Here is a 21,368-nt window from a genome sequence, read left to right as displayed (position 1 = left end):
TGTCTCGAAAAACCAAAAAAAAAAGAAAAAAGAAGATAGTTAAGGAAGACTTCTCTGAGAAGGTGAAATTTGAGATTAGTTGTAAATAACAAGAGGTCAAACACACTTTAAAGTATGTGGGAAAAGAAACCGAAATTCCAGAGCCATAAGAAGGGCTGATATGAACCATGAAATAAAATTAATGGACCAAGAAAAATGAGGACTGGAAAACAAAGCCACCACAGTGGGCAAAAGTCAGCTAATAGACTTCCATGGCCAAGAGCTTTCAATGGAGAATTTTAATGGGATATGATCTGACTTTCATTCTGCTAGGTAGAAAATGAATTGAGAGATGACAATTAAGGCAAAATTAGAGTTTTGAACTGTTGCAAGGTTCTTCGCAGAAGAATATGTACCCTGATTTAAGGTGTATGTTGAAGAAAATAAGGAAGATTGGCTGTGGGAATGAGCAAAAAAGAAGCCTAAGATCCTGCCTTGGTTTAATTGATGTAAATGGAAAGATGGTGGCAGCATCTCCTGAGATGAAAGAGAGTCAGATAATTAGAGGTTGTGTACAGAACATGATACATTTGAAATGCCTGTTAGTAGCCTGTCCAAGTGAGCCTGTTAACTGGATGACTGAGTGTCCATGTCTAAATTCAATGAAGAGGTCAGTGCAGGAAATTTGGGAGTCACGAGTACATGAATAAGTTTTGCAAACATGAGCATCCTTGGAAGGAAGCATATGGGACAAAGAGGAAAGGGAAGCAACATCATGATCTCCCAGTTTTATAGCTTCACTCACTTCCTTGAGGGAATTTCTATTTCTGGCCTGGAAGACATAGCTTATGTTAGAAACCCACAGAGGATGCCATTCACCATTTGATGGTAAAGACATTTTCTCTATATGTGGATTCAATAAGATGAAATGAATAATTTAATTACAATTGTTATGACTTGTTGTTTTCAGCCCTGTACTTTCATTAAATAATTCTGTAAAATAATGTCTATCAGTGAGAAATAAGGCAGACAGACAAATCTTTATTTTCTCCACCTTTTTTCTTTTAAACCATTGTCTTTTCTTGATTGTAACCAAATTAAAACAAATGCTGTCAAGCTACCTCTTTCTCCATAATTGCATGAAATCATGAAAAAGCATGATATTTTTAGTATATTAGTGCAATAGAATGTTAAAATTATGGTAACTATGGTTTCCCTGGAAATTCTTTTGTAATCAGGAGGAAGCATATGATGCCCAATGTACTATTTTAAAAACAAATACAACAACAGTAGGCAAAATATTTTGTGCTTCCATTTGGATCAAGAAAGCCTTATCTTGCTTTGATTTTATAAGAGCTGAAAGACTTTGGACTTTTTAAAAAGACATTGGGTTTTTAAAGAGAACTTGGAGTTTTGAAGATTGGAGTTTAAAGATTGGGGGGAATTTTAATGTTATATTGTGTAGCCAGTTATAGGTGGTGTACCCCTTTAATCCCAGTACTCAGGAGGCAGAGACAGGTGGATCTCTGTGAGCTTGAGGTCAGCCTGGTCTCAGTGGAAGGTGGGAACCTCCAATTGCCATGCACCGTGCCCCGTGTCTACATTTGGTGCGGTGCGCTGTTACCCAGTTACCGAGCTTCAGGCAAGGGGCTGGAGGTTAGAAAACACAGACACACACAGACAGAGAGACAGCGACATAGGTCATCCTTAAATTCCCCAAGAATGCCCCCTTTATTGTGTTCAGGGGCAGATTATATAGAGATAGCCAACGCCCCACCAGAAACCACTCTGCTGCCATCAGGAACTCCTGAAGGTCTCGTGCTCAGAGCAGCTGTAGGCACTCAGATCAGGGGATTACAAGAAATTCAGGATCTGGGGTCTCACTGCTCCCAACACATAGTGACCTCCAGGACAGCCAGAGCTACATAGTGTGACTCTGTCTCAAAAATAGTTATATTATGGTTTATACTGTGATATTAACATATTTTCTTGGGGATAAACAAGAAAGGAAGAGTTGTGGTTTGATAATGACATATTTACATGTCAAGTTGACAATGAGTTAAGTGTGATGGTTAGTTTTTAATCTACTTGAAACAAGCAAGAATATTCTGGGAAGATGAAAGCTCAGCTGAGAAGATGTCTCCATAAGGATGGCTGGTAGGCAAGTGGGGGGGGCATTTTCTTAATTAATAATTGATGTAAGAGACTCAGCCTACTGTGGGTGATGATTTCAGGGCAGGTAGTCCTGGGTTGCACAAAAACAATCTGCAAAATGAGCCAGGGAGCCAGGGAGCAGTTTTCCTCCATGGTTTCTGCTCAGCTCCTGATTCCAGGTTCCTGCCCTGCTTGAGTTCCTGCTTTGGCTTCCCTCATTAATGAAATGTAATCAGGAGTTGTAAGTTAAAAGAAACTTTCTCCTCCCTAAGTTGCTCTTTGTTATTGCGCTGGCTAGTTTTACATCAGCTTGATACAAGCTAAAGCCATCTGAGAGGAGAGAATCTCAATTAAGAAAATACCTCTATAAGATGAGACTATAGGCAATTCTGTCGGTACTTCTTAATTAGCCCATTGTGGTTTGCACCATCCCTGGGATGGTGGTCCTGGATCCTATGAGGAAGCAGGCTGAGCAAGTCATGTGGATCAAGCCAATAAGCAGAATTCCTCCATGACTTCTGCATCAGCTCCTATCTCCAGTTTCCTGCCCTGTGTGAGTTCCTGTCTTGACTTTCTATAAAGATGAACAATTATGTGGAAGTATAAGCTGAAATAAAACCTTTTCTCCCCAATTTGCCTTTGGTTATGGTATTTCATCACAGCAATAGTGACCCTAACTAGGACAACCATGATGTTTTTCAAAGCAATACAAAGCAAATGAGGATAGAAATTGGTACCAGGAATGGGATAACACCGTGACAAACCTGATCATGTTGCTTTGGGGAGAATTGTGGAAGTTGTTGGAACTTTGGATTGGAAAAGCCATGAGTGCACAAAACTTAATGAGCTGTTCCATGGTGCTTGAGAGATAAGAACATTGAGAGAATAGATATTATGGAGGTCTGTCTTCTGAAGTTTCAGGTGAGAGCAAAGACCCTATCAGGGCCAATCATGTGATACATATTGAACTGAGAGTCTGTGATTTCTGGTCAGTTAGAGCCAAAGAATTAGTTGTGGTTAATAAAAGACCAACACCACTACAGTGAAACCTTTGCTTTACTGGGACCATGACGCTGGCTAGTGGGAGCTGAAAACTCAGCTGTGATTGATAAGAGATGAACATCATTGAGGCAAATCTGGGACTAGATTGCATCTCAATCTGACAGCCTAATTTGGTAATGTGTGAGAGGGCCCCACACAGTACTGGTTTGGGCAGACAGAAGTTGCAGAATTGCAGGCATCATTAAAAAAAACTGAAGATTGACATTGTGTGGCAAGATTGGAGTCCACAAAGAGGTCAGAAGAGGTCACTAGCGAACGTACATGGAGCTGCCTGAGCCCTTTGTGACCCATAAGATCAAGAGCGACTCCTAGACATGAGACACTGAGATATTATATTCTTAGATTTTGGTTTCACTCAGATCTGCTTATGACTATGTCCTTTTTATTTCTTCAGGGATAAATAAAAAAGGAAAGGTTATGGTTTAATAGTGGTTTATTTGTGTGTTAAGTTGACAAAGGTCCATTCTACTGGTTTTTGTTTGGCTGGTTGCTTGTCAACTTGACGCAAACTAAAGTCATCCGGAAGAAAGAAACCTTAATTAAGGAACTGCCTCCACCAGACTTCCTCTAGGCAAGTCTATTTAGATCTGTCCAATTAGAGGATGTGTCAATATTTTATCTTTACCTGCTGCTCGGCAGCACCTCATCACATGCTTAGATCGCTGCTTTTCTCCTTTGAAAACTGCACATAATACAACTTTCTTCCCATTCAAACAGAGAAACCACAAGCACACGACTAAGCCTAACCCTCCAAGGAAGCAAAGTAAGAAAAGAAAAATAATTGTCCATGATAGTGAGCCCTACACTCATAGACGCCCCCCACTCTCAGATGTTCTGATTGATGCTATATTTTATAAATCCTACAGTGATTTTTGATGTTCACAGGTTTGCAAGCTTTAGTTAGGATTTAACTGGGACAGTTTGTCACAGTGATTAGCCTCACAACCAAGAAGTGCATGCTGGAAACAGCACAGAGGCTGTCCATAGCTAGGACAGGCATAGACCACACAAAGTCAAATGGAACAAAATGGTGTCAGGGCAAGAAGAACAAGGTAACTAAAATGACTCCAACTTATACAATCAGCCTGGGCAGGAAGAAGTGGCCAGTACCCTGGAGAGCTCCCCACTAGCAAAACTGATTCAATCATGCCTGAGGCTTCTTAGTTCTAAAAACCCAGGCGTGGCTAAGGATGCAGTTCAGTAACATTTGCTTTCTGTGGGTTATGTCCCCAGTGACACAGAAGAAAAATAGCAAGGGGTCTCCATGATGAACTCCACCCCATTATTTTTGTTTGGTTGAAGAACTGACACAATACGCCAGACAGACCTGAAAAGAAGCAAATGCTGCTGATTCTCCGCCACCAGAAGCCCAAGAACTTTTGAGCTACCAAGTTCCAAGGATCCATAGATGCCATCCGTGTGGTCTTGGTGCCGATAATGGAGCAGAGTGCATAAGATGCTTCCCCTCCCTATCTAAATGTCACATTTTACCAGATCATACCTCTGGGGATTCTTAACATGACCCTAAACATCCAAAGGAGCTGCTAACTGGAGGATCAATACAGACAACTGACATCTGGACACTTAGCAGGAGTATCATTGACCATTACCCATGGTTCCTTCCTTGTGGTGGCAGGTCTCTGGTTAAATGGAAGAAATCGTAATATTGAAGTAACTCAGAAGAAAACGTAACAGCTATTTCCTTTCCTCCACAAAGGAAAACAAAGAAGATCCAATTTTTAAAAGGCCATTAGTGTGGAGGCCTCAAGTGGCAATGGTTAAGCATTACATCAGAATGCAGCACCTCAAACGGGAATATATTATAGAACAAAGATATGCACAATAGCAATCCAAAGGTGACCTGCTATGTCATTTGGCTCTTCTAATAGGTTTACTTCAACCTGCAATCAGCAAACATGAGACAAATTGGATTATTATTACCAAGGGCCTACAGAGCTGGTAGTTTCATGAAAACTCTGAAGTAATAATTGCTACTTGCAATTTGACTTGAAGGCAGTGAATTGATTTCTTTGGGGATGTTTAATTTACATGAGATGATAATTTGCCTAGATAGTTACAATATAAGAACTTCTCAAAAGAGCCAAGAACATATATTTTTATGACACTTCTAAACAAAAGCAATAAGAAGCAGGCCAGCCAGAGCAGCGTATTTCCTCAGCCTGATTCTTCCCCTACTGTTATCTCTAATGAGCAAAGCCCAGAGGACCATATGCCTTCGGATTTACCCTAAGTAGAAGAAAATTAAGTGAAGGATAAAAACTTTAATATTTTACTCCTGGATTTTATGTCTTTCTATATTCACTTTGGATTGGATTTGTGAGGTATCATCTTTATTTTTATTTTGTGATGACCAGATTCCTGACAGAAACAGTCTATAGGCAGAGAGGTTTGTTTTTATCAATGGTTCAGGGAACATGGTCCATCATGGTGGAGAAGGCATGGTAGCTGGAACCTGGCAGAGCTGGCCAAGATTGGGAACCAAAGATCTGATACCACAATTGGGTCCAGGATATAACCGTAAAGGCCCCCGCTTAGAAGCTGTCTTTCCAAAGGATGCCTTCTACATGTCCTAAATGTCCCACAACCTTCCAAAACATGTCTACTATTGCACATGTTCAAACACTTTAGTCTGTGTAAGATATTTCACACTCAAGCCCTAATAAATAGATTGAAATTAGCTTATCTATTTTTTTGTTTTTGCTTTTGTTTTGATTTTCAAGACAGGGTTTCTCGGTAGCTTTGGAGCCTGTCCTGGAACTAGCTTTTGTAGACCAGGCTGGTCTTGAACTCACAGAGATCCGTCTGCCTCTGCCTCCCGAGTGCTGGGATTAAAGGCATGCACCTCCACGAACCCAGCCAGAACTAGCTTATCTATTAAAACATTACAGATCCACTCTCAGTCTGCCTGGAAACCCTCGTGGATGTGTTTCACAAGTGACAGCAGAGACACTGGACTGACTGGCTGTTGTCAAGGAGAATGCCCTGTGCCTCTGTTAACATGCTGTTGGCAGAGAAAGAAAAGGACGTAGGTTTTCTATGTGAAATTGGTTTGGGAAGTGGTCTTCCATTCCTACCTAGCTTATACGTGCTTCCAACATTCGTCACTGGTTGGGACAGCATCCTCAGCATATTCGCTACTTACATAAGATATGAAACCAATGTTCTCATATTCTTTGCAACTATTTCCACTTATTATTTATAGCATACTTATAAAAGTATGTGAATGTTCTCTGGGGTTGGGAATTCCACCACCACACCCAGTTTCCAGGAATGCAGCTGGAATATGATCTTCCACTGGATTTATGCAAAAACTATCATCTCACAGTGGTTCTCTTCAAAGGGTGGCCCTTACACAACTCCAGATAAGTCGCCTACAATTCTCATTACATGTGCAGGTTCTTGGCCATAGCTGTGAGCGTGTAAGGTATCAGTGCGTCTGAGCATGGACAGCTGCGAGTGTGTAAAGTATCAGTGCTCCTGAGGATGGACATCTGTGAGTGTGTAAGGTATCAGTGCTCCTGAGGATGGGCAGCTGTGAGTGTGTAAGGTATCAGTGCGTCTGAGCATGAACAGCTGTGAGTATGTAAGGTATCAGTGCATCTGAGGATGGACATTTGTGAGTGTGTAAGGTATCACTGCTCCTGAGAATGGGCAGCTATGAGTGTGTAAGGTATCAGTGCATCTGAGAATGAACAGCTGTGAGTGTGTAAGGTATCAGTGCATCTGAGCATAAACAGCTGTGAGTGTGTAAGGTATCAGGGCTTCTGAGGATCAAACCCAAGAAGCCAACTGTGTACACAGCTCCCAGGTAAGGCCTACTGATCAGCAAGGAACATTGACTCATGCCAGCTCATCTTACTGTTTATTTTATGTGACAGAATTGAGTAAGAGTATATTCAAAACTCTGGCTTCCCTGGCTTTTTTTTAATCTATTCACCAAATATTCATTTCATAAGCGCTATAATAAAGGCACCTGGCTCAACTGGCTCAACCTCCTGAGGAACATCAGCGGAAAGAATTTTAGAAGTCTTCATTAGAAACATAAAAATAATTTTAAAAACCTTCAGTAGAAGCATAACTTAAATGAACAAAAACCAACAAATATTTTCATAGTTAATTGCTTGATTGCAATTTTGACAAGCTATACTATGGAGAAATAAAAGGTGTTTATAGCAAGGACATCAACTCACCCTAGAGGCTCTGGGCTCCTGCTGCAGGGCAGGATGTCCAGTTGGGCATCTGCAGAATGGGTAAAGGAGAGCCATCTAGGAATAAGAAGACTGGGGACAGAGGGGACATAAGTCCCAGAACTAGAGTGATAACCACATCAGTGGGTGGCATGGTGCAGCGTTGGTGAGGACAGATGAACTGAGTCTTTGGAACTGTGTGGAGGATATTTGGGCTTTATCCTGAGAACACAATAATTCTATTAGAGAGTTTTAAAAGCATCTGCTGTCAGTTCTACAACTGTAGAAGGAAGAAAGGAGAATAGGCATAGCCAGAACAGCAAGGTGGGCTAGACAGAGCTTTGCCTCATAGCAACAAGGCAGGTAAAAAGAACTATGCAGTAGAAATACAGGTTCAAGTGAAGATGTCCCCATTATAAATGGTGGAAGCAGTGTCCTTGAGCATTCTAAGGACAGTAAAATCTCAGCCACTTAGTTTTACCAATTTAAAAATAACCATAAGGAGATCTCACCTTTTTCTACTTCCCATGTAGATTAGATCCATGTATGTCTCTCTTAGGGTCCTCAATGTTGTCTAGCTTCTCTGGGATTGTGAATTGTAGGCTGGTTTTCTTTGCTTTATGTCTAAAAGACACTTGGGAGAGGGTTGAAGGGGAGGGGAGAGGAAGAGAGAGGAGCAGAGAAAATGTATAGATCAATAAAATCAATTTAAAAAATAAAATATGTAAAAAAGAAAGAAATTGATATGTAGATTTAAACCCAGCCATACCACCCATTATGTAAAGTGATTTAAACACTCTAATAAAATAAGTCAGACAGAAAACAAAACAAAAAATAAATAAAAATAACCATAAGAAATTATATGGTGAGTTACAACCATTCAAATGAATGCAACTGAAAATAGAAATGCACATTCAAATCACCCATTCCATCCTGTTTTACAGGACTCGTGCAGTTTGTAGCTTCAGGTCTCTGCCTCTCAGGGAGGAGATGCAGTTGGTTAGGGCCCTCATAGGCCAGAAGCAGCCATTCCTACTAACAGGTGAGCTGTAATCACAGTGGAGTTGAGGAACACAACTCTTTAACCCTGGAGCCTGTTATTCCGAAGAGTTAAATACAGGTTTAACTCAGAAGTCAATGTATCATTTTAAAAGAACTGTTAACTGCCACTTCTAAAAAACTACACAGTAAGTCAGAATAAATAGAAAGATGCTTCAAAGGAAACGACAAAAAATTATTTTGGAACTTAAGTGAATCTCTAGTTTGTTTTTTTATCCTGGACTATAATAAACAACAAAGACCTTTGCTTTCTGCCCTCAGCCCTTAGAAAACACAATTAGAACCTTTAACTCAGATTCTGTGCTGTAATCACTGTATTCTAAAAACACTGTCAACTACCAACGACAAGCTTTAATGACAGAGAAGGACTTCTAAAGACAGACTTTCAAACCTAACTTCATTTCCGTGAATGCCACTAAATCAAAACCTCTGAGATCCAATTAGATCTGAGGTTTATAACAGAAAACTTCATTAAGCAAACCCATAACATGAACAAAATTGGAAAATGAATGTACAAGAAAACATAACTTATGAACTAGCTCAAAAGTGGCCACTATAAAAACAATGAGCATGCTTTTCTCTAGTGTCTCGTTTATTTGAAGTAACAGAGCCAAGGAAGTCTCTAATGAGAGCCGTGAATATTTGAGGCCATATACATCTTCCTGTTGTCATAGCCATGTAAGTTATAGTTCTGCTTAAATTCATATATACATAAATATATATACATATTATTTACAAACATATACATACAATTGGCCCTCAATATCCATGGGTTCCATACCCAAAGATTCAATAAACAACAGAGTAGGAACATTTGGGAAAAAAGTGTCACCTAAATTAAATATGTAATAGTTCCACAAACAATGTAGTACAACTATTTACACAGCACTTACATTATACTGGGTGTAATATTAGACATGATTTAAAGTATACATGAAGATGTGCAAGGGTTTATGCAGATACTATGGTACTCTCTAAGGACTTGAGTATCATGAATTTTGGCATTTGAACAGTGTCTGGTAATTAATCTCCTAGTGAATGATGAGGGATGACAGACCATATGTGCACACACATATTTGTACACTTATATACATGTGTATACCTGTCATGAATACTACAAGGAAATCCTCAGTTTTTAAAGAACTAGACAACAAAATATAGTTGCAGAAAATTTACCTAAACATAATTGTATCTTCTATTTTTGTTTATGTTTTCAATTTACATAGTGTAAAAATGGCATTCAATTCTTTGAGCTACAACATACACAGATTCTTGTAACCATAAACAGGATCTCTAACGACCTCAAAATCCCAAAGACTTCCTTCAAGTTTACCCTTCTTCAATTGGAACCCGAAACCCTCAACCATGGCAAGCACTGGTCTGTTCTAATGTAGTTTGAATGTGATTGGCACCCATAAGCTCATAGGGAGTGGCACTTTTAGGAGGTGTGGCCCTGTTGGAGCAGGTGTGGCATCATTGGAGGAAGTGTGTCACTGGGGGTAGTCACAGACTCCTTCTGCTGCCTGTGGACCAAGATGTAGAACTCTTAGCTCCTTCTCCAGCACCACATCTGCTTGCACGTTGCTATGTCGCACAAAGTGGTAATGGACTAAAGCTCTGAAACTATAAGCCAACCCCAATTAAATGTTTTTCTTTAGAAGAGTGGCATGGTCACAGTGTCTCTTCACTGAAATAAAAACCCTAAGCCACTTCCCTCTAGGTTTCATACAGTATGTAATTTTTATAGAACCAGTTTCATGCAGCACATGATGCTGTATAACTGGGGATGCAGTGTGTGCTGTCCCACAAGCAGTTTCATGCAGTGTGTGTGATGTTGTATGAGTGTTCCATGTGGTATGCAGTAGTATATAGGAAGTTCGTGTGCTGTGTGCTGTTATATATGTGGCATTATATAAATGGCTTGAGTGTTGTGTGTGGTGTTATTTAAGTGGTTTGTGCAGTGTGTGATGTTATATAAGTGGCTCATGAAGTATACCATTTTTTGATTTTCTTTCACTGCCACAAACCCCCTTGAGCTTTATCTTCATTGTTACATATATTTTATTCCAATGAGTCCCTAAGTAATGTTTTGAAGCCTGCCATATAACTGGTATGAACATTTATATATAAAGGAATGCACACATACAAAGTATAGGAGATATTAATAATTAGCTCTCTAGCACGACAGGGTCACTTTTTTAATGTGACCTCTGTATCATCCAGTTTCTCTACCTTTAGTTTATGTCTTTCTTCTTTAAAACTTGTCATTTTCAACAAAGGGGATGCTAAGACAGACATAAATGGACCTAATCTACATGGGAAGTAGGAAAAGACCAGATCTCCTGAGTAAATTGGGAACATGGGGACCATGGGAGAGGGTAGAAGGGGAGGGGAGAGTAAGGGAGTGAAGCAGAGAAAAATATATAGCTCAATAAAAACAATAAAGAAATTTCTTTAAAGAACTTGTCATTTTAAGGGCTGGGGAGATGACTCAGTGGTTAAGAGCACTTGATGCTCTTGCAGAAGATCAAAGTTCAGTTCCCAGCGCTGGCTTCAGACAGCTCACAACCATTTGTAACTCCATCTCCAGGGGACTGGACACCCTCTTCTAGTCTCTGTGGGCACCCACATGCATAAACACATAACACATACAGACATACATAGCTTTTTAAAAAATAAATATTTTTAAATGTTATTTTAGTCTAGTCACTATAAAAATGAGTAGTTTTTATAGAAATGAAAAAATAGAACTATTATGTGGCCCAACTATCCCACTCCTGTGTATAAATTCATAGGAATCAATAGACTAGTGATACCTACATACTTGTGTTTATTGTAATATTATTTCCAATAGTCAAGTTTGGAATCAGCCTAGGGCCCCAGAGGACCATGGTTGTTGGTCTTGATGGCATAAGAGACACTTGGGACTGATAAAGTGCAGTCATGGGTCTGTGTCCTACTTCTAGAGAGAACTAACATGTGGGACACTGATTGAGCCAAGGAAAGACTTGCCCTAGATATGAGGGCTATCTTGTCATGGGCACACTGGATGAAAAAGAAGTCCAAGTGAACGTAAGTGTCGACAAAGGTGGTGTGACAGCCAGAGGGCAGAGGAGACAGTTCACCAGGCCTGTCCTTTCTGTGAGTCCTTCACAGGCACTAGTGTCCAGAAGGGGAATACCTTCAGTGAGACCCCAACAGTAGCATGTGTGATAGATAGTTCTAGTCCAATTTCCCTGCAGAGCTGGGGAACAAGATTGATGAAAGCAGTTCGAAAAGACAGTCCAGATGGGTATTTGTGAAATACCCTTCACAAAAGACAGAAAAGCTCAGGGGCAGATGTCTATTGAAGGCTCTTTGACTTTTTTAACAGCATCTTCTGCATGCGATTTGTTATGAGAAGATGTTCAAGAACAGACTGAAAAGGCGTATGCTCCCCAGACCTCTCATGACAGCCCCATTGAAAGGGTGTTTCCTGGTACTGGAATCATCATCTCTGGAGACAGAGGTGTGAATCATAGAAGATAGAGACCTCACCTTGAGCTCACTATGATGGGAGGGTGCCACTGGATCCTCTCTAGAGCATCATGCCCAGTATCTGTTGCCAGAGCCACAGCACCATGTGCCCCAAGGACTAACTCTATGAAGTTCCACACCTGGGGTAACACCTAGTCACTCTGAATCTGTTCTGTGTCTCCAGACTGTCTAGTACTCCATCATTACTTGATTTTTTAAAATACACGACTAAGCATTTCACTTTTCTAAATTCAAAACTATTTTTAAAAACATGCAGTTGATCAGCCCAGAGCAGTTTATTTCCTGTAGGTGGACCTTTCTTTCCCATCCACCAGTTTTCAAATAACTGACATGGTGACTCAAGGGTAATTATAAATGCTTGGCCAATAGCTCAGGCTTGTGAGTAGCCAACTCTTATATTAAATCAACCCATATTTTTATTTACACTTTGCTACATGGCTTGGTACCTCTCATGGCATGCCCGTTGCACCTCTTGTGACTCCTCTGACTCCACCCTTCCTCTTCCCAGAGTCCTTAGTTTGGTTGTACTGCCTATATTTCCCATCTGGCTACCAGCCCGTCAGCATTTTTGTTAAACCAATTCAGATGACAAATCTTAACAGTGTACAAAAGGGTTATTCCACAACCCACTTGTTCATTCATACACTCAGGATTCCCACAAAAATACTAAACTGAAAACCTTAAGAGGAGCTGGTGCAGACCCCCTGCAGGCTCTGTGCCTGCTACTTCAGTCTCTGTGTGTTCATTTGAGCTTTGTTCAGTTGATTTAGAGGACCTTGTTCTCCTGGATCCTCCATCCCCTCTGGCTCTTACACTCCTGAGTCCTTTTCCACAGAGTTCCCTGAGCTCTGAGGGGAGGGATTGAATGAAGACATCTCATTTGGATCTATGTTTCCAAGGTCTCAAAAGAAAAATAAAACTGAAATAATCTAGTTAAAAATGGGGTACAGATCTAAAGAGAGAATTCTCAACAGAGAAAAGTCAAATGGCTGAGAAACACTTTAAGACATGTTTAGTATCCTTAGCCATCAGGGAAATGAAAATTAAAACTACTTTGAGATTCCCTCTTATGACTTTCAGAATTTCTAAGACCAATAACACAAGTGACAGCTCATGGTGGCAAGGATGTTGATTAAGGGGAACATTCATCCACTGCAGTGGTGGGAGTGCAAACTTACACAGCCATTTTGGAAATCAGTGTGACAGTTCTTCACACAGTTGGGAATTGGTCCAGCTATACCACTCCTGAGCATATATCCAAAGTATGTGTCATCCTACCACAAGGACACCTGCTTAATCATGTTCATTACTGCTCTACTCATAATAGCCAGAAATTGGAAACAACCTACATGTCCTCAATAGAAGAACAGGTGAAGAAAGTGTGGTACATTTTCACAGAGGAGTATTGCTCAGCTGTTAAAGAGATAATGGCATCGGGAAGCTTGCAGTCAAATGGATGGAACTAGAAAAAAAATCATCCTGAGAGAGGTAACCATACCCAGAAAAATAAATGTGGTATTCACTTGGAATGTTAATTGTTAAGTAAATGATAACCAAGTTATAATCCATAGACCCAGAAAGGTTAGGTATAGAGGAAGGGATGGGGGTGGTGGATATACATGAATCTCTCTGGGAAGAGAAAATAGAATAGATTTTGAGGGTGCACTGGGTGTGGGAACAGGAGGATCAGGTAAGCATGGGAGAGGAGATTGGGTTAAGGGAGGGGATGTGGGAAGGAACAGCTCCAATTGAGGAACACTTGAAAGGTGGTGTGAAAACCCTAGCACAGTGAAAACTTCCTACAATCCATGACGGTGATCCCAATGAAAGTCTCTAAATAATGGAGGAGACGGAGTCAGAACTGGACATCTCTTGTCACCAGATGAAGTTCCAAGTACTGGGACTGGATTACATCCTATTGCTTTGATGGTCACAGGGGTCCCATGGAAATTTCAAACCAATCCAGGTTGTTGCCAAGAAGATAGGTTGTTCTCCACAAACTGACAGCAAGTATCCATTGCTGAAGGCAGCATGCACACAACTCATTGAACATAGAGACTGAACTGGTGCCTACACAGAACTTCACTTCTATGTCCTAGTGTCTTCGGTATGAGAAGGTACTCTGAAGGCTACCAAAAGAGTAACATAAGCACCAACCAAGTCACAAATCCTTTGATCTTCCATGCTGTCCTGCCAGCAAAATATGCAAGAGAAACAGTGGCACAAAGTTTGTGGGAGTGACTGACCAACCAATGTCTGATTGACTTAAGACCCACTCCGTGAAATAGGACCCATACCTGACATTGCTTGGGTGAAAAAGAACCAGAGACTAGATCACCAAGGATCCTAGGGTAAACCCAAATACTGCTATTCAAATGGATATATATATATATATATGAATATATATGACATATATACAAATACTACTATTCTAATATATTCTTATATATGTTATATATATATGTATGGATATATATGTGTATCCAAGAATACTACTATGCTAATGGATACATATGTATATATCCATTAGAATAATATTTTTTATATATAAATTATATATACATATATATACACATAAAATGACCCCTATTGACATTCTGCTTTACTCATTGATCAGCACATTTTATTATTATTATTATTATTATTATTCAGCCTTCATCAGAGGAGCTTCCTCCCACATCATATGGGAACAGATGCAGAGAGCTAGTTCTTTCATCTCTCTTAGTACTGGAATTTCTAATGATTTTCATTTGGGGGGATTTGAAAGTATTTGGAAGTAAGTTAAGAAATATATTAGTGAAGATTGAAGCTGTTAAAAGATTAACTTTCAAAGATGTAATAAATGCTAATACTGGATTAATCTTGTATATTTATTCTGCTTTCTGGGCCCTGTAGTTATTCAGGAAGTCCCCTAGGTGTGTGTAATAATTTAATTGTAGAACTCATTTACTTAATAACCCATAATAGTGTCTGTCTAACTTTTAAAGCCATTGTAATAATTTTGCTGAAATATTAACTCATTAGTAAAACTTCATTCTTTTTTATTGCTTTTTATTGAGCTCTACATTTTTCTCTGCTTCCCTCCCTGCCTCTCCCCTCCCCTTCAACCCTCTCCTAAGGTTCCCATGTTCCCAATTTACTCAGGAGATCTTATCTTTTTCTACTTCCCATGTAGATTAGATCTATGTATGTCTCTCTTAGGGTCCTCGTTTGTGTCTAGCTTCTCTGGGATTGTGGTTTGTAGGCTGGTTTTCTTTGCTTTATGTTTAAAAAGCACTTATGAGTGAGTACATGTGATAATTGTCTTTCTGAGTCTGGGTTACCTCACTCAAAATGATGTTTTCTAGCTCCATCCATTTGCCTTCAAAATTCAAGATCTCATTATTTTTTCTGCTGTGTAGTACTCCATTGTATAAATGTACCACATTTTCCTTATCCATTCTTCAGTCGAGGGGCATTTAGGTTGTTTCCAGGTTCTGGCTATGACAAACAATGCTGCTATGAACATAGTTGAGCACATGTCATTGTGGCACGATTGAACATCCTTTGATTTATACCCAAAAGTGGTATTGCTGGGTCTTGAAGAAGGTTGTTTCCTAATTTTCTGAGAAATTGCCATGATGATATCCAAAGGGGCTGTACCAGCTTGCACTCCCACCAGCAACGGAGGAGGGTTCCCTTTACCCCACATTCTCTCCAGCATAAATGTCATCAGTGTTTTTGATCTTGGCTATTCTTTCAGGTGTAAGATGGAATCTCAGAGTTGTTTTGATTTTCATTTCTCTGATGACTAAGGATATTGAATATTTCCTTAAGTGTCTTTCAGCCATTTTAGATTCCTCTGTTGAGAGTTCTCTGTTTAGGTCTGTACTCTATTTTTTATTAGATTATTTGTTCTTGAGTTCTTTGTATATTTTGGAAATCAAACCTTTGTCTGATGTGAGGTTGGTGAAGATCTTTTCCCATTCTGTAGGCTGTCATTTTGTCTCATTGACCATGTCCTTTGCTTTACAGAAGCTTTTCAGTTGGTCCCATTTATTAATTGTTTCTCTTAGTGTCTGTGCTACTGGGGTTATATTTAGGAAGTGGTCTCCTGTGCCAATGATTCAAGTGTACTTCCCACTTTTTCTTCTATGAGGTTCAGTGTGGCTGGCTTTATGTTGAGGTCTTTGATCCATTTGGACTCGAGTTTTGTGCATGGTGATAGATATGGATCTATTTTCGTTCTTCTACATGTTGATATCCAGTTATGTAAGCACCATTTGTTAAATATGCTTTTTTCCCATTTGATATTTTTTGCTTCTTTGTCAAAAATCAGGTGTTCGAAGGTGTGTGGATTAATATCTGGATCTTCAATTCGGTTCCATTGGTCCTCCCATCTGTTTTTATGCCAATATCAGGCTGTAAAACTTCATTCTTAAGCAAACACAAACTACCTACCATGCCTTCTTTCTGAGCAAGTGTCTCTCTTCAACCTCTGTGGACCTCACACTCAAGATTCTATGCATGGATTCAGCCATCAGTGACCCTACAGGGGCCTCCCAAACTGAGCTTCTATCTGTCTCTCTGCCTCACCAGCCTACAAATGACCATTGTTGAATTATCCAGTTCTTACACTATAAACCAAACTAACCATACCCAGCATGTAGTTTTGCAGTGGTGAAATATCTTGGCAAGGCCCCCTAAAGGAGAAATGGTTTCTTTGAGCTCACGGTGGCTGGTGATAGCCCATCATAGCATGGAAGTCACAGTGGTACATGCTTGAGAGAGCTGGCCATGCTACATCTGCACTCGGGAACAGAGAACAAAGATTTAAGGCTCCGTGAGAGTGTGCAGCTCACTTGCTCCACTCTTTAAAAAGACTTGTCTATTTTATTTTATGTGTATATGTAGCAGGTTTTCTTGGACTGACAGTCCCTGAATCATGACACGGAGACTTATTATTAATTATGAATGCTTGGCCTTAACTTAGGTGGTGTAGGAGGGTCTTCTTACTATGTGTTGCTTTCATTGGTTAAATAAAGAGACTGCCTTGGCCTTTTAATAGGGCAGAAAATTAGGTGGGTGGAGTAGACAGAACGGAATGCTGGGAGGAAGAAGGCAGTGTGGCAGACGCCATGGCTCTTCTCCCCAAGACAGACGCTGGTTAGACTCATGCTGGTAAGCCACAGTCAAGTGGCAATACACACTAATGGAGATGGACTAAACTAATATGTGAGAGTTAGCCAATAAGGGGCTAGAGATAATGGGCCAGGCAGTGATTTAATTAATACAGATTTCTGTGTGGTTATTTTGTGTGTATGCTAGCCAGGCAGGACGGAACAAGGAGCCTGCACCCCTTTTACAACAATTAGGCATGTTTATTTTCTTTAACTTAAATTAACCCATTTCTTTTCATCTATGTATTGCCCCAAGGCTCGTTTACTTCACCTTGTACTGTACATTCCGCTGTCTTTCTTCCTTCATGTCTTGCTGGCTAGCCCCTGGCTGACTGGCTGGTCCCCTTTTCTCTCTGCCCACCAGCCCTGCCTATCCCTCCTCTACCTAGATATTGGCCATTCAGCTTTTTATTAGACCAATCAGGTGCCTTATGCAGGAAAGGTGAAGCTGCAACAAATCTTTACATAGTTAAACAAATGCAACATCAACACAAGCAACACATCTTGACACAGTTAAATAGATAGTTAATAATCTATTCCACAGCATGCTTATGTCAATGATTGCATATATGCTGTGCAACATGTGCCTGCCTGCGCTCTGAGGAGACCAAAAGTGGGCTCCAGATTCCCTGACACTAGAGCTATAAGTGCCATAAGCCTCCATATCAATGCTAGGAACCTGAGTCCTCTGCAAGCAACAAGTACTTTTTAAAAGGTATTTATTTATTTTTACTTTATGTGTATGTGTGTTTTGCACTGATGTATTTGCATGTGTGCCCAGTGCTCACAGAGGCCAGAGAGTGTGCTGGATCCCTGGAACTGGAGTTACAGATGACTGTGAGATATCATGTAGTGAAGGAAACTGACCCTGGCCCTCTACAAGAGCAGCCAGAGCTCTTACCACTAAGCCACCTCTCCACCCCCTGCTTCTCCGCTCTTCAACTATATAGGATCTTCTTCTCAAGGAACAATGCCATCTACAATAGCTGGGTCTTCCCACCATGGTTAAGATAACCCCCACCAAAATGTCCGGAGGCCAAAACTAATCCAGACAGTGCCTCCTCTGGGATTTCCTTCCTCTGGCTGTGTCCCACTGGCAATTTAGAACCAACCATCACAGACGCCTATGCCGTGGCATGGTTCCTATCGCACCCAAGGGTAGGGAAGCTTAGTAACTATCTTGAGGGACAGTTATATCTCACCTTGTTAACACAGAGAACACACAACAGAGCACATCCAGTAATTAATAAAATAACACTAAAAGGTAATAGTACAAATACATATTTAGTCCTAGTTTCTAAGGCTTAGAAGATGAGAGAGAAAAGAGTAGACATAAAAACTCACCACAAGAGAAAAATATGACATGACCAATTCATATAATAGAGATCATTTTTCTCAGTTACAATTTCTTTTGGATATAAAAAGCCACATGGTGTCAATTTCTAGAATAAAAATAAAACTAGAATTGTGGAAAGATTATCCAAAGACTATTGGTATTTTGTCATCTAAATTTGTTACACTTGAGACATTCAAGTCTCCTCGTCTCCTCGTGAGCCACATATGCCCTCCTCATGACTCATCGTAGTTTTCTTTGCTGGAGTGACTCACAGAAGCTGGGTCGTGAGAGAAGGTGAAAGATGGGCCGTATTCATCTTCCAAAATGCCACACAGCATTGGTCACTAATAGCGGAGTGAGTCACTCCCCTCTCGTGAGAGTGTCATTGTCTTACCTTTCCAACAGATTTATAAACACCGTGCAGATGAATGGTACCATGTGTGCATCTCTATCCTGAATGAGGTACACAAAAACCCTCCTTGCTGCCGCACTTCAGGCCATGACCACCACCCACCCAGGCAGTTTATGGAAGGGGTAATCTAAATTTCCAAACCATTCTGTCTCCGTAGATACTGCAGCATTTGAAGAGCAAAATCCCAACCACTTTTCGCATTTTCTAATGCTTCTTTCGTCTCTGCAAAGTGGCTGCTTCCTTCCACTAGCCTCTCTCTCCTTTTCAGCTTGGCACCTGTGAAAGCAAAGACAGTGTCTTTACACAAAACTAATAGTTAAGGGAAGTGGGTTCTAGTTTTAGTTGTATCATGCAGCCTTATGGGATTCAACAGCCTCCTCTTGCCTTGTGCCAGTGTCTGTAAAGTGGTCTTTGCATTGGATGTATTGGGTGTCACTCAGGTCCCAATATGTTCTGGTCCTAACCTTGAAGGAATCTTACTCGCTTCCAGGACACAGAGATATTCAAATCTGGTTGTCGTTTTCACCTTCCTCTGGTTTACTGTCTAGCCAAGGGCAGTCCAAACAGTAGGGCTGACTTTTTTTTTTCCTTCTGATTCTCATTGGAACAGGTCGGTTAGGATTCTCTATTCTGATAGCCCCACAGACCAATCTTTGAAGTAAATAATAAGATGGCAATAAAAGTTTCATTTCTTTTTATCCTGCTTTTAGTGGTTTTTCAAGTGAGAAAATTGATGACAGATAAAAGCCTCATCAATATTGCAGGCACACAGCCCTCAGTAGATACAGATTTCAGTGACTGTGGGCCTTCAATATCTCAGCTGTTAATAGAAAATAAAAATGGTTGGACCTCGAATTTCTTTTCACCTGACCCTCTAATATCTAAGGGCCTTGAAGTGAATAACTACCTTCTCTTGCCCTTCCTTGGGGGCAGAGGGAAGACTCACTGACTCAGAAAGAAGAGCTTGGGGGCGGGGCTCTATTGCCATGCTCACAGCCCAAGAAGGTGTGTGCCCTGCTTTTCCTCCCACCACCTCTGGGAAGTAAGTGGCGGGGACCCAGGCCTGTAGTCTAGACAACAAAGGCTCCTTAGCCCATACCTCACAGGCCCGCCTGCCTAGCCAACCCAGGAGTGGGTCTGATCCTTAATATAACAGAGTGGTTTGACCTTGACCAATTCACTTGTTCTTCCTGAACTTAGCATCTTTTAATTAAATGTATAAGCTCAACCACACATGTGCATAATCCAAATGTTAAGAGGAAATCTATGTTTCCTAAATCTCCCTCTCTCCACCCTCCTCTCTATCTTTCCCTCTCTCTATCTCTGTGTCTGAGAACCTTTCAGCAATTATAGGACAAAGTACCACCTCTTCACAGCGCCACAAATTTAAGTTTAGGTACATTCTCAGCATTTAAAGTGACCCTGACTTAGAGACAAGGCTTATGGGGGATATCCATATGGGGGATATTTCCCCATATGAAGAAAATATCACAAAGAACAAAGAACCAGAAAATACAGCGGGGGTCCAACAGCCTCATTTAAACAACAAAGCTCCAACTGCCATATCTCAAAAAGGTCCAGGCCAACTGCCAATGCTGTAACTCTGGACAACGAGATGCCAAGACCTGCCTGAACTTTTTATGGGATATAAACCTATTAAACCACAGCCAGTGGAAAAATACAGGGATCTTATGGTACTATGCTTTCCAATCTTTCTTTAAAATCCCGTCTTTTCTGAGCCTGGCACTTTTGGGAACCTTGACTGGAGGGAGGCCTGAGAAGACAAAAATGAAAGGAGAATTGGGTCATTTGCTTCTATGTTTAGAATTGACTTTTTCCCCACAAATACTCTAATAAATAGTATCAATGTTTTTCTAAGGTCAGGAGTAGAGGTGAGGTTAGGGGAATGGAGTAGATACAGAGAGGCCACCAACAATCACCAAAAAGACTGGAGCCTCTAATTTCCCTATAGACTTCATTTCCAGCCTGACCCCCAGCCAGGAAGACAATATTTAGCATTGTCTCATAAGACATATTTGAACACTTATTTAAAACACCCTAGGGGGTCAGGACCACTGAGGAAAAACATGTTGGAAGAAATCTCTTAGAACATTTTGGTAGCTTCTCTTTTTCACATTAGATGATGTCTGTTTTTGTGATCAGGATAAGTTCGTCTGTATTCCCATAAAGCCTGACATCACCCAAGTGAATCAGCAAAAATCATCATCTTTCCCACACCTCCTATTTACCGACAATCATCTTAGAACAAGCACCCGCTCCATTACACAAAGCATTTTATGAGAGGGAGAGGATCTTAGCTTGAGCAAATCCTGATGCTCAGAATAAGGATAACTACGTACAGGTTTGGCACATGACAGGAAGAGGAGGGTTTTAACCCCGAAGCAGGATGATTTCATTCAGCCAGATTTACCAACTGAGAATTACATCTACATGCCTTGGAG

This window comes from Arvicola amphibius, chromosome 4 (assembly GCF_903992535.2).
Source record: "Arvicola amphibius chromosome 4, mArvAmp1.2, whole genome shotgun sequence".
Taxonomy (NCBI): domain Eukaryota; kingdom Metazoa; phylum Chordata; class Mammalia; order Rodentia; family Cricetidae; genus Arvicola; species Arvicola amphibius.
This window is presented reverse-complemented; position numbering follows the sequence as displayed.